Consider the following 14,867-nt stretch of genomic DNA (forward strand, 5'->3'; position numbering starts at 1 on the left):
TGGAGTCCATCCGGTACAGCGGTTTGTCTTCCGAACACCGTCCGGAATGAAAGTCCTTCCAGTAGGTATGTAGTCTGAATCGGATGAAGTGCCGAGACAGAGATCTGTCATGCCAAAGTAGCTGGATAAAGACTCATATGTATCCCCAGTGGAATACAGCTCACCTTCTTCTGCCATCCATGGAGGATTCCTACTCACTTGACCCCTCATCTTCTTCTTCTTCTTTTTCTTGGTTCCAGAACTCTCACCTACAACGTACTGGGATGTTTTGGATAATCCCATCTCCAAATCTAAAGAAATGGAGTTGGTGTCTTTCTCTTCCTGCCCAAAGCTTTGGTTAACATTCTGGTTAACCGCGCCTCCTTCATCCTCTGATTCACAAGTGATGGGTTCTCCTTCATCTCCAAATGGTTCCCCGAAGCGCCAACCAGTCGAATTCTCGATTGGTGACTCCGAGCAGTCTAGGTTCCTGGAATCATCTCCCCCATATCCAGACTCATATGATGCTGACACATGTGGATAGTGTGGAACAAAGTTGGGTGTGAGTGGATCTTTATGGGACAACTGGTCACTCAAATCTACATAGCTGTCTAGGCTAAAGAAAGGTGTAGTATGTTGTGGTTGTGCCCTTAGATCACGCATCCGAGTTTGGAATTTATCAGGGTCCGTGAACTCAGCTAGCATGTGGTCAATCTCACCCCTCATCTTCATGTGTAAAAGGTACATCATGGTCAGTAAAGACTTACAGCTATCCATGTGCTGTGATGCAGCTTCAGGACTTCTGTGTGCTAACACCAGATGATTCAGAGTGGGATCCTCATCTTCCTCGGCATGAGGTATATGAGAAAACTCTGAACATAGCAGTTCTATCGACTTGTGCTGCCTTATCTCAAGGATTGCCTTGAATAGGCCCATGTGGTAGGCTGTGGTGATAGTTTTGGCTTCTCCGTATGGCATTACACGACTCATCAGCAGTTTTGTCGGTAGTTGGACCGATACTCTGCACTTGGCTAGGATTTCCCCATCATAGTAGGTATACTTGATAACAGGTATCCGTGGGTCAAAATGAAGTTCCTTCAGCATCCCACACAGGAGAGCTGTGATTGGTCCATCATAATCACCGAGCCATCCCTCAACCTTCCTCAAAGTCCTCTTAGGAAAAGTGTTCGCCATTATGGCTGTGTACAAAAGCAGAATATTAGTAGTGATAATGCATCATAATAGCTATAATAAATAATTATCGCACTAAAATATAAGGTTTTACTATTCTCATGTGAATAATCACCATATTTCTAGAGAATCCTTTACTATTTCTACTAGACTCCTACAAGTTTCTTCCCTATACAAGGTTTTTCCAACCAAAGGTCGCAACATTTGCTCTGATACCAGCTGCGGTGACCCAGCATACCACTGCATGTTGTAGTATACAAGTCATTGATATGATCTTTGTGAAGGGACTTCTTCACAATTTGCCATATCCCTCAGAGTGGTACAACAGAAACATTGCAGGTCATAACACTCCATACATTATTACAAACATTGTCTTAACAAGTTGGTATTCTCACAGGTCCTACGAGAACAACCTAAGATACTACTTAAGTACGATTACAACTCATAACCAAATATAAAGAGAGCTCAACAACTTATTTAGGTAAGTTCTACGTTGCTCGGCTCTATGATGCTAGGGTATGTCACTACTCCTCCACCTCCGTGTCATCGGGTCCGTAGACTATCCCATAGTCTACTCCTTCCACTCCGCCGGTAAGATCGGGTTCCTCGTAGACCAGCTCGTAACTTCCTTCTGGTGCTCCATCGTTGATGGCCTCCACTTCCGGATCACAGTCTAGCAAGGGTGTCGAAAGAAAGTGAGTACAGAGGTACTCAGCAAGTTCTAAAAGAGTAATAAGGTGTTTGATGCACTAGCTACGACCATTGATCAGGAAATCGCAGGTCAATGCATGTTTTGAAATCATTTCTTCAAAAGGTTGCTTTTATTATGAAAACTATGCCCGTCAGTCTTCACAGGTTGACTAGAACTTCGTGGAGTTCCTTTCCTGCCGCGTTCGCAGTTCCCTTCCCGGAACAAGGAGTGACAGCCACAATTTGATACACTCTGCAGAGGTGCGTTACTTTTCCCATAAGAGATTCCACCCCTTTTGCCATCCGCAGGGACTTGCCCCCGTTCACACTTCCTTTGGTGTGAGGCCAGGTATGAAAATCCAAGCCCACACCGCCTTCTCCGCGACTGCAAACCCACCCTTTTGTCCAACCGTACAGCCCCAGTAGACTTCTCCCGATAATACGGCTTTACTCACGGTGTACTCCGGACAATCCTTCATAGATCGTAGAGCTTAACATCACTAATGGATGGGGATTTAAAAGGATATCCCAACCTATTACGGCAGTGCCTCCAACACCCCACCGGCTCTACAGATCCGTTGGCGTGCAGAAGGGAAAAGATACGGCTGGCTTCCCCAGAGCCATTATAGATCTCATGGTCAACGCGGTTTGTACGGCGCTAGAATCACTGGACGGCATTGGTAATTAATCCTAGGGTGATATAACCCATGCAATGGAACCTCCACCGTATCAACACATACCATGGTTCCATTGCCAGCCACATAGTCATATTCATAGTTGAAAAGTAACATTTTATTTGCGATGCATGAATGATAAGTATATAGCTTTGCATTAAAGTAGTAGAAAATAATCAAGTTGACATGAGAAAGGGTGAACTTGCCTGTGGACTGCGAGATAGTGCAGTTCAATGCAGTTGATGGAACCTGGACCTCGGGTTCTGTAAGAAGCATCATTGTCCGGTAAGGACAATGTTATAAAATCCAAATAATGCAATCATGGATGTATTATTTTATGTTCATCCCTTTACCCCGCTGAGTTATAGCAATTTAGGGTTGAGTTAAGAATTATGCCTTTGGCAGTAACTTGCAATTGATTTAAAAGTGTAAACCATTTTAATTTATATAAAGTAACATACTTCAAAGTAAAACTACTTTACTTGGTGATTCCCTTAATCATTCCAAAAAATAATTTGAAATCATAGAGATACCTTTATAGTTTTTGGAATAAAAGGAATATAGTATTTTTTCTTGGAAAAATACCTTTCTCAATATAAATGACTTGGAATAGTAGAATTTCATTTTGAAATGTTTGAAAATAAGTATTTGAACTTATTTGAGATTTTTCCTTGAATTTTAAATACAAGGAAATAATAGTTTAAAATTCCAAGTTATTATTTAAATTCTGCAAATTCATAATTTTGAATTTGTTTCTTAAATTCCATTTCATATTTTATTCTGGTTAAGATTTATTTATCATTCATTAATCCAATTTTTTATGGATTTTTAGAGTTGTATTTTATTTACTAAAAATTGGTGAAATTCTGTCTTTTTCTAAAAATAAAAAGACAGAAATACCCCTGGCCCCTATTGGGCCAGCCCATTTAACTAAGGCCCAGGGACAGCCCATTAAGGCTTGTCCCCTTATGGGTCGGTGGCGCCGAAGCGGCCCACCACGCTCCCTCACTGTCTCTCTCACGCGCTCGTCTCTAACCCTAATCCTCTCGCGACGCCTGTGGCGATGGCGTCGCCGCCATGGCCGCCGCCGCTCTCCGACCAGCTCCGTGCTCCCCTGCCATAGCCACCTACCAAATCGGGACCGCCGTGTGCAGATCTACCGATCTGTCCGCGTGGTTTCCCCCTTCTCTTCCTCTCCTGGTGAATCGCCCCTCTCTGGATCTTGTGGAGAATCGCCTCTGGCGATTGACGATCTCCGGCGAGCCCTCGTCCTCACCGACGACATGTGCGCCTCCGAGACTGACCTGGCGGAGGTGCTGCTCGCAGTACTTGTGCCGTCGTCTCTGGTGTTCTGCTGCGGTGGTGTATTCGTGTTCGCCGGCGTAACGTCGGCGCCTACCCTGGATTTGCAGCTGCTATGGCCGCGCGAGCACTGCCTCGCCATGCCCTAGTGATGTCTACGCCCCCTCCTTTTCCTGTAGACAGTGTTGGGCCTCCAAGAGCAGAGGTTTGTAGAACAGCAGCAAGTTTCCCTTAAGTGGATCACCCAAGGTTTATCGATCTCAGGGAGGAAGAGGTCAAAGATATCCCTCTCATGCAACCACTGCAACCACAAAGCAAGAAGTCTCTTGTGTCCCCAACACACCTAATAGGTGCACTAGTTCGGCGAAGAGATAGTGAAATACAGGTGGTATAAATAAGTAGTAGCAACGGCACCGGAAAAGTGCTTTGCCCAGGACGATAAACAAGCAGTAGTAACGCAGCAGTAGTAACGCGATAGAAACGAGTAAACAAGCAGCGATAGCGATATTTAGGAACAAGGCCTAGGGATTAGACTTTCACTAGTGGACACTCTCAACTTTGATCACATAACAGAATAGATAAATGCATACTCTACACCCTCTTGTTGGATGATGAACACCACTAACTGTGTAGGATTACACGAACCCTCAATGCCGGAGTTAACAAGCTCCACAATATTCAATGTTCATATTTAAATAACCTTAGAGTGTACGATAGATCAACACAACTAAACCAAGTACTAACGTAGCATGCACACTGTCACCTTCACGCTACGAAAGGAGGCATAGATCACATCAATACCATCATAGCAATAGTTAACTTCATAATCTACAAGAGATCATAATCATAGCCTACGCCAAGTACTAACACGGATGCACACACTGTCACCATTACACCGTGCAGGAGGAATAAACTACTTTAATAACATCACTAGAGTAGCACATAGATAAATTGTGATACAAAACGCATTGCAATCATAAAGAGATATAAATAAGCACTTCACTATGCCATTCATAACAGTGAATAAGTATTACGTGAAATATAGCCTAAGAGACCCACGCGGTGCACACACTCGTCACCTTTACACACGTGGGACAAGGAGTCTCCGGAGATCACATAAGTAAAATTCACTTGACTAGCATAACGACATCTAGATTACAAGCATCATCATATGAATCTCAATCATGTAAGGCAGCTCATGAGATTATTGTATTGAAGTTCATAGGAGAGAGATGAACCACATAGCTACCGGTACAGCCCCGAGCCTCGATGGAGAACTACTCCCTCCTCATGGGAGACAGCAGCGGTGATGAAGATGGCGGTGGAGATGGCAGCGGTGTCGATGGAGAAGCCTTCCGGGGGCATTTCCCCGTCCCGACGGCGTGCCAGAACAGAGACTCCTGTCCCCCAGATCTTGGCTTCGTGATGGCGGCGGCTCTGGAAGGTTTCTCGTACCGTGGCTTTTCCATATCGAGGTTTTAGGTCGAGGACCCTTAAATTGGCGAAGAGGCGGCGTCAGAAGGTCAACGAGGCGACGACACCATAGGGGGGCGCGGGCCACCCCTAGGCCGCGCCGGCCTATGGTCTGGTGGGCGTGTGGCCCCCCTCTGGCGACTCTCGGGTGTTCTGGATGCTTCCGGGGATTCTAAGATCTTCGGCGTTGATTTCGTCCGATTCCGAGAATATTTCCTTACTAGGATTTCTGAAACCAAAAACAGCAGAAAACAGCAACTGGCCCTTCGGCATCTCGTCAATAGGTTAGTTCCAGAAAACGCATAAATACGACATAAAGTATGCATAAAACATGTAGATATCATCAATAATGTGGCATGGAACATAAGAAATTATCGATACATCGGAGACGTATCAGCATCCCCAAGCTTAGTTTCTGCTCGTCCCGAGCAGGTAAACGATAACAAAGATAATTTCGGAGTGACATGCCATCATAACCTTGATCATACTATTGTAAAGCATATGAGCTGAGATCAAATCATTCAAAGCAAGTATCTATATTGATATAAGAGATGATAATGCAAGAGTTAGACAAGCTAGAAGTTTTCATGAACTATTGCTTTAAAGACATGCAACCGTACAAAGTTCATTAAGGATGTATTAAGTATTCAGCATAGAAGTTCTATCCTTCATTCCAAGCATCAAGTAAATTTTCACAACATAAGAAGGATTCAGTCAAGTAAACATAAACATGAACGTCATGAATCAACTGTTTCGAAGTCTACTCAACCGGTGAGCGCAAGCATTTGGTATTAGCACCAGGATGTTATGGCATAAAGAACGTTAATGGGGGTTTGGAAGGCCAAATGGAAGAAAGGCTTACAAAGCTGTAAATGACCATTAGACAAGAGGAAGCCTTATGATCGAAGCTATGCAAGGAGTAGTGATTGCCATGCAACGGATGCACATAGAGCTATATGTGAATGAAAGCTCTCCAATGGAACTAGTGGGGGTGCATCCAACTTGGTTGCTCACGAAGACCTAGAGCACTTTTGAGGAGGCTCATCATTGGAATATACAACCCAAGTTCTATAGTGTAAATTCCCCACATAGTTATACTAGTAAAACATGAAAACTCTCTCATATGAATGTAGGTGCTAAACATGAGCACAAATGATGACTATGAATAATGCGGGTGCTAAAACATGAGCACAAGTGTGGATAAAAGATAGTAATGCTGCCCCCCTTTTCTTTATTCTCTTTTTTCCTTTTTTCTTTTTTTTCTTTTTTTTTCTTTCTTTTCATTTTTTTTATTTCTTCTTCTTTTTTTCTTTTTGATGGCCTCCACGGCTCTTTTCATTTTTAGGGGCAACATCCTAATATGACAACACACTTTTCGGTACAAATAACTCATAATAAATGAAACATGATGTATGAAACTGTATGCCTCTGCCAGTGTAGCAGGATGTGCAATGATCTAGCGTAACATGGGTGAACCACACATCAGCTGTATATGATCATGCAAAGCAATATATAAATAATAAATGACAACATGGCATGTAATGTAAAAATGGATGTTGCATGGCAATATATCTCGGAACAGCTATGGAAATGCTTGTGGTAGGTAGGTATGGTGGCTGTTTTGAGGAGATGTATGGGCTTATGTGTAGGAGAACAAGAGAAAGTTCTCCCACGAGTTTGGATGTACCGGCGAAGTATGCACAATTCTCAATGTGAGCAAAAGGCAATGCACAGTACCAAAGAGGCTAGCAAATTTGGATGGTGGAAGTGCCAAAAACCGTAGCTTAACATTAGTCAAAAAGAACTCAAGCTTATTGCAAACAACTAGCAGGTTCATCATTAAGAGCATGATTAAAATTTACTCCAAGGAGGGCCGTTCACGGTGGCACAAGTACCCCGCTAGCTCCCTCGACCTTCAGCACAACTTAGTTATTACGATGAACTCTCAGACATGGAAAGCTATCAAGTCCAACTACGCCTTCAACTATTTAAATAGAATTTGTAGTACGGCACAAGCTTAAAGACAACAATCCACTACTAATTTTAACTTATTTATCCAGCAAGCCTTACCATCTAAATACCTCAAAACATTTGCAAAGAATCAAGTTATCAAAGCTCAATGTTCTACAAGTATTTAATTATACACTACCACATGCAACATTTCCCGTTTCCAACCATACAACAATTTAACGAAGCAGTTTCAACCTTCGCCATGAAAATTAAAAGCTAGGAACACATGTGTTCATACGAACCAGCGGAGCGTGTCTCTCTCCCAAGCAATCATTTATTCAAAAAAAAACAAAAACAAAAACAAACCGACGCTCCAAGCAAAGTACATAAGATGTGATGGAATAAAAATATAGTTTCAGGGGAGGAACCTGATAATGTTGTCGATGAAGAAGGGGATGCCTTGGGCATCCCCAAGCTTAGACGCTTGAGTCTTCTTGATATATGCAGGGGTGAACCACCGGGGCATCCCCAAGCTTAGAGCTTTCACTCTTCTTGATCATATTGTATCATCCTCCTCTCTTGACCCTTGAAAACTTCCTCCACACCAAACTCGAAACAAACTCATTAGAGGGTTAGTGCATAATCAAAAACTCACATGTTCAGAGGTGACACAATCATTCTTAACACTTCTGGACATTGCCCAAAGCTACTGGAAGTTAATGGAACAAAGAAATCTATCCCACATAGCAAAAGAAGCAATGCGAAATAAAACGCAGAATCTGTCAAAACAGAACAGTTCGTAATGACGAATTTTATTGAGGCACCAGACTTGCTCAAATGAAAATGCTCAAATTGAATGAAAGTTGCGTACATATCTGAGGATCACTCGCGTAAATTGGCATAATTTTCTGAGTTACCTACAGAGAATTTTGCCCAGATTCGTGACAGCAAAGAAATCTGTTTCTGCGCAGTTATCCAAATCTAGTATGAACCTTACTGTCAACGACTTTACTTGGCACAACAAAACACAAAACTAAGATAAGGAGAGGTTGCTACAGTAGTAAACAACTTCCAAGAAACAAATATAAAACAAAGTACTGTAGCAAAATAACACATGGGTTATCTCCCAAGAAGTTCTTTCTTTATAGCCATTAAGATGGGCTCAGCAGTTTTAATGATGCACTCGCAAGAAATAGCATTTGAAGCAAAAGAGAGCATCAAGAAGCAAATTCAAAACACATTTCAGTCTAACATGCTTCCTACGAAAAGGAATCTTGTAAATAAATAAATTCAAGAAGCATAATGCAACAAGCATAGAAAGATAAAACAAGTGCAGCTTCAAAAATTTCAGCACATAGAGAGGTGTTTTAATAACATGAAAATTTCTACAACCATATTTTCCTCTCTCATAATAACTTTCAGTAGCATCATGAGCAAACTCTACAATATAACTATCACATAAAGCATTCTTATCATGAGTCTCATGCATAAAATTATTACTACCCATATAAGCATAATCAATTTTATTAGTTGTAGTGGGAGAAAATTCAACAAAGTAGCTATCAAATATAGGAGGCATATTGTAATCATAATCAAATTTATCCTCCATAATAGGTGGCAACAAAAGGCTACTATCATTATAATCATCATATATGGGAGGCAAAGTATCATCAAAGTAAATTTTCTCCTCAATGCTTGGGGGACTAAAAAGATCATGCTCATCAAAGCCAGCTTCCCCAAGCTTAGAATTTTCCATAGCATTAGCAACAATAGTGTTCAAAGCATTCATATTAATAACATTCCCATTAGCATGCATATAAAGTTCCATGGGTTTTTTAATTCTCTCTTCAAACACATCATGTCCTAATTCAAGATAAAGTTCATAAAGATCTCTCATATTTTTGTTGTTTTCAATTATGCCTAACTAGTGTAAACAAGAAACAAAAAGATGCAATTGCAGGATCTAAAGGAAATAGCTTCGAGCACAAACACAATGGCGCCAGAAAAGTACTGTTACGTGGAACCGGAGTATGAGTGCCTTTTACCTTTCCTCCCCGGTCCAGTGTGTGTGTACCGTTTACCTTTCCTCCTCGGCAACGGCGCCAGAAAATAGCTTGATGTCTACGCCCCCTCCTTTTCCTGTAGACAGTGTTGGGCCTCCAAGAGCAGAGGTTTGTAGAACAGCAGCAAGTTTCCCTTAAGTGGATCACCCAAGGTTTATCGATCTCAGGGAGGAAGAGGTCAAAGATATCCCTCTCATGCAACCCTGCAACCACAAAGCAAGAAGTCTCTTGTGTCCCCAACACACCTAATAGGTGCACTAGTTCGGCGAAGAGATAGTGAAATACAGGTGGTATAAATAAGTAGTAGCAACGGCACAAGAAAAGTGCTTTGCCCAGGACAGTAAACAAGCAGTAGTAACGCAGTAAAACAGTAAACAAGCAGCGATAGCGATATTTAGGAACAAGGCCTAGGGATTAGACTTTCACTAGTGGACACTCTCAACTTTGATCACATAACAGAATAGATAAATGCATACTCTACACCCTCTTGTTGGATGATGAACACCACTAAGCGTGTAGGATTACACGAACCCTCAATGCCGGAGTTAACAAGCTCCACAATATTCAATGTTCATATTTAAATAACCTTAGAGTGTAAGATAGATCAACACAACTAAACCAAGTACTAACGTAGCATGCACACTGTCACCTTCATGCTACGTAAGGAGGCATAGATCACATCAATACCATCATAGCAATAGTTAACTTCATAATCTACAAGAGATCATAATCATAGCCTACGCCAAGTACTAACACGGATGCACACACTGTCACCATTACACCGTGCAGGAGGAATAAACTACTTTAATAACATCACTAGAGTAGCACATAGATAAATTGTGATACAAAACACATTGCAATCATCAAGAGATATAAATAAGCACTTCACTATGCCATTCATAACGAGTGAATAAGTATTCGTGAAATATAGCCTAAGAGACCCACACGGTGCACACACTCGTCACCTTTACACACGTGGGATAAGGAGTCTCCGGAGATCACATAAGTAAAATTCACTTGACTAGCATAACGACATCTAGATTACAAGCATCATCATATGAATCTCAATCATGTAAGGCAGCTCATGAGATTATTGTATTGAAGTACATAGGAGAGAGATGAACCACATAGCTACCGGTACAGCCCCGAGCCTCGATGGAGAACTACTCCCTCCTCATGGGAGACAGCAGCGGTGATGAAGATGGCGGTGGAGATGGCAGCGGTGTCGATGGAGAAGCCTTCCGGGGGCACTTCCCCGTCCCGGCGGCGTGCCGGAACAGAGACTCCTATCCCCCAGATCTTGGCTTCGCGATGGCGGCGGCTCTGGAAGGTTTCTCGTACCGTGGCTTTTCCGTATCGAGGTTTTAGGTCGAGGACCCTTAAATAGGCGAAGAGGCGGCGTCAGAAGGTCAACGAGGCGACGACACCATAGGGGGGCACGGGCCACCCCTAGGCTGCGCCTGCCTATGGTCTGGTGGGCCTGTGGCCCCCCTCTGGCGACTCTCGTGTGTTCTGGATGCTTCCGGGGATTCTAAGATCTTCGGCGTTGATTTCGTCCGATTCCGAGAATATTTCCTTACTAGGATTTCTGAAACCAAAAACAGCAGAAAACAACGAAGCGGCCCTTCGGCATCTCGTCAATAGGTTAGTTCCAGAAAACGCATAAATACGACATAAAGTATGCATAAAACATGTAGATATCATCAATAATGTGGCATGGAACATAAGAAATTATCGATACGTCGGAGAAGTATCACCTAGCTTCTGCTTCCAGGCGCGTGTAAGTTGCTTCACCTCCTCCTTCTCTTCTCCATGTCTGTGCGCCTCCCTTGCTACTGTACTTCTTCCTCCTCATGCTCTGTTGCTCTCTGGTGATCCTGTGATCACACAGAGCTCTGCCATGGTTGCTTAATCTTCCAGTGCTTCTATCTGCTGTAAGCTCATGGCCAAATCACCAGTTTCTGGTACTGGCCAGTGTTGCTTTGCTTGCTATACATGCTCTGTTTGCTTATCTGTTGCTCCTAGCATGCTCTGTTCTTGCTATGCTCTGCTGTGCTTGATTATGAGCTTGCTTGTGCTTACTGGCATGTTATACTTGCTTGTCTAGGTGTACTGTGGTGCATCAGTGACACTTGTGTGTGCCAGTGGTGTTGGTGAAATGCCTCTGTGCTTCCTGTGCAAGCTAATGATCCATTGGATCATCCATTGCTTGTTGGCTAGCTTATCTGTGTGGCTTGACTTGATTCAATTGATCCATTTGATCAATTAAATGTCAGTGATGGCTTACTGATTAATTCTGTGGCTAAGTGATTCATTTTCCTTGTTGATGCTGATGCTCAAGCATCTCTATGCTACTGCTTACTTGTGCTATTGCTTGCTCTAGCTTACTGGACTAGATCCAGTAGCTGTGATGCAGTAATTGGTGCCATGTTGCTCTACAGTGTGCTACTGTCAATGTTTAGTATGGATCTGTGATAAATTCATGCTTGAGTTAAATTGATTCATAATGAACTGCTTATGCGATGATGATTTAAATGTCTTGCTTGTATATGAATTGGCTATTCATGATTGTTTAGCAAGCAAATGAATCTGAATCCATTTCTGGATAATGATGTGTTATAGTTGGCTTTATTTTAAATGGTGCTAAGTGTGATGTGACCTCAGTAGCCTTGCTACTGATTGGTTGCTCACTTATTTGATTGGATCTTGTGGCTACTCAACCTTTGCTTGCATATTTGGGGATCATACTAGATATGAATGCCAATATGCTTGCCTGATGAAATCTAGGGTTTACTGATGGTTACTAGCTTAGGATTTACTGTGTAGTCTGTATTAGCTGCTAATCCTTGCAATACATCTACTGGTGCTATCTGTGCATAAGATCTGGCTAGTATGTGCATCTGTGCATGTTTGCTAGCTTCTGTGTACAAGATCTGTATCTAGATGATTTCCATTTTTAGTGGCTTTTAGACTAGCAGTAATCCTTGGTGAAAACCAAGTGATGATCTACCCACTTGAGCATCTGCTCAATCCCATGATTATATCATGCATGTTGTATGGATCAGATCCATTGGATCTGTCCAGGAACTTGGTATACCTTGTTCCAGCTCCTAGTATGAGATGTTTGGTTGTTGCAGACTTGTGGTTTTGTGCACAGCCCTTCACCTCCAGGTTCTGGTTGATCTTCTCAGGTCACCATGATTCCTGGTGGCTAAGTGTTTGTGTGTTGGTACTGTTCTTGAGTATGAACTGGATGAACTTGTGTTGGCTCTAGCTTCACCCTTACCTGGTGAATTATCTATCTGGTCGACTGTCATGGTTCTAGGGTTTGTGTGCTATTTATATGGTCCCTACTTGTACCCTGGCCATGACACACAAGGCCTGGTGACTTTGTGACTCACCCCTTGCATTGCCTTGCTGTTGCTTGGTTAGCAACATCCTTCATATGCTGAAACTTGAGCCCACTGTGGCTGCTCAGTTCTGGTCTGCCTATGCCTATCTTGTGCTGTCCAAGAATTTGGACAAGCACAAGTGTGCGATGACGATGTTCACTCGTCCAAACTGAATCTCTCGTGTTGTTTTGCTAACTGTCCAAACTGAATTTCTAACACTTACATTCTGGCTAGCACTTTGTTATTTGTTTTGCAGGTTTGAAGTGGAAGATAACCAGAAGATCATCCTCAAGCCACTTAGTCTAGGTTTTAGTTTAGAACAAACCTGTAATTTTCCTCTTTTTATTTCTGTTCATTATTTCTCAATTCTTGTATCAAGAATATTGTAAAGACTTTGTAATTTGTGTTTATATCAATAAAGCTCAAGTTTTGTTTATGAGCTTTTGTATTATGTAATGTTTATATTCTTGATTAAATATTGTATTTGCTATTCACTTTGAAATTCAAAGTGATTTGAATTTTATAACTTATGTTTGAATTATGAATTCATTACTTATATTGTGTAATGTTTATTGTTAAATGTTTTGACACTTATCAAATGCAATCATCCCCCAAAGTAATAAGATACAAAAGAGATCATGTCGAAATTTCCCTAACTCACATTGCCTAACCCTAAGTGCAAAATATGAGAGAGAACCTCGATCCCTCTTAGGTTTAGTTGCAATAAGGCGCGAAAATTTCCCCCGTTTTGCGATGAAATGCACATCCCATTTCTAAATCTACCCTTCGTTGTTCCTATGTTCTGGGTTATTACACTCGGGCACAAAGTGACAAGCATTAAGCATAACAAGTTGCAAAAATGTCATAAATACTAACAACGGATACTAGGGACTATGTCCATAACAATCTTATAGCTATTACATGAACAATCTAATCCAACCTCTACCATCCCCTATAGCCTACTGCGGGAAATTACTCACACATGGATGGGGGAATCATGGATGGTTGATGGAGAGTCATCGGAGATGGCGATGGCGAATTCCCTGTCCCGGCAGGGTGCCAGAATGGAGTTTCTGGTTCTCGGATTGGGGTTTCTGGTGGCGGCGGAGCAGCGGAACTCTTTCTGGAAAAACGTCGAACCCCACGGTATTTTCAGGTCAAAGGCTTTATATAGTAAGAACGAGAGGTCGAGGGGGTGGCCGAGGCGGCCAGACCACCCCTAGGCGCGGCCAAGCCTGGCCCGCGCCTAGGGCAGGTGTGGGCCCCTCGTGGCCCCCCTTCGTCTCGTATTCTGGCTCCGTGAGTCTTCGGGTTAAATATGGATTTTGCGACATTTTTTGGGAATTTTCCTGAAAGTTAGATTTCTGCACAAAACGAGACACCGGAGCAATTCTGCTGAAAACAACATTAGTCTGTGTTAGTTGTATTCAAAACACACAAAATAGAGGGGAAACAACAACAAAAGTGTTCGGGAAAGTAGATACGTTTTGGACGTATCAACTCCCCCAAGCTTAGCTTATTGCTTGTCCTCAAGCAATTCAATGACAACTGAGTGCGATAAAGAAACTTTCACGAACCTATTTGCTTCATATGATGTATATATCCACATTACATGATCAAATACTTAGGAAATTTATAATAAGAAGTATGCAACTAAGGCTACTCAATAGTTATGCAAGCTATGAAAAGATACCAACACGATAATAAGCAACATGAAACATAAGTATCAACAGGATTTCAATTCTCGTAATATGATATGATAAAGTGGTATCTCGCTTGCCCTTATTTGTGGGGAAAAAACATAAATGCCAAGGCACCTCTAAAGTTCAAGAGAAGACTAGAAGTAAAATATCGAAAGATTCAAGCATCACAGTTATACCACAACTAATCTTATTCCGGGACAAGCATATTACACTAATGCTGTGTTTGGATGCATAGAAAGTTAGCATGAAATTGAATTGGACAAAGATTCCAAATCTAAGATGGAAATGAATTAGCTTCTAATTCAATTATGTTGTTTGGATGTGTTTAGAATTTGCTATTGAAATCAAAGGGTGTAACCAATTCCAAATCCTGTTTGGATGTACGAACTATGGAATTTGACATTTTGTTGAATTTGGACAATTTTGAACATGTGTTTGCTGTTGACTTTT

Source organism: Lolium rigidum, chromosome 7 (assembly GCF_022539505.1).
Source record: "Lolium rigidum isolate FL_2022 chromosome 7, APGP_CSIRO_Lrig_0.1, whole genome shotgun sequence".
Classification (NCBI taxonomy): domain Eukaryota; kingdom Viridiplantae; phylum Streptophyta; class Magnoliopsida; order Poales; family Poaceae; genus Lolium; species Lolium rigidum.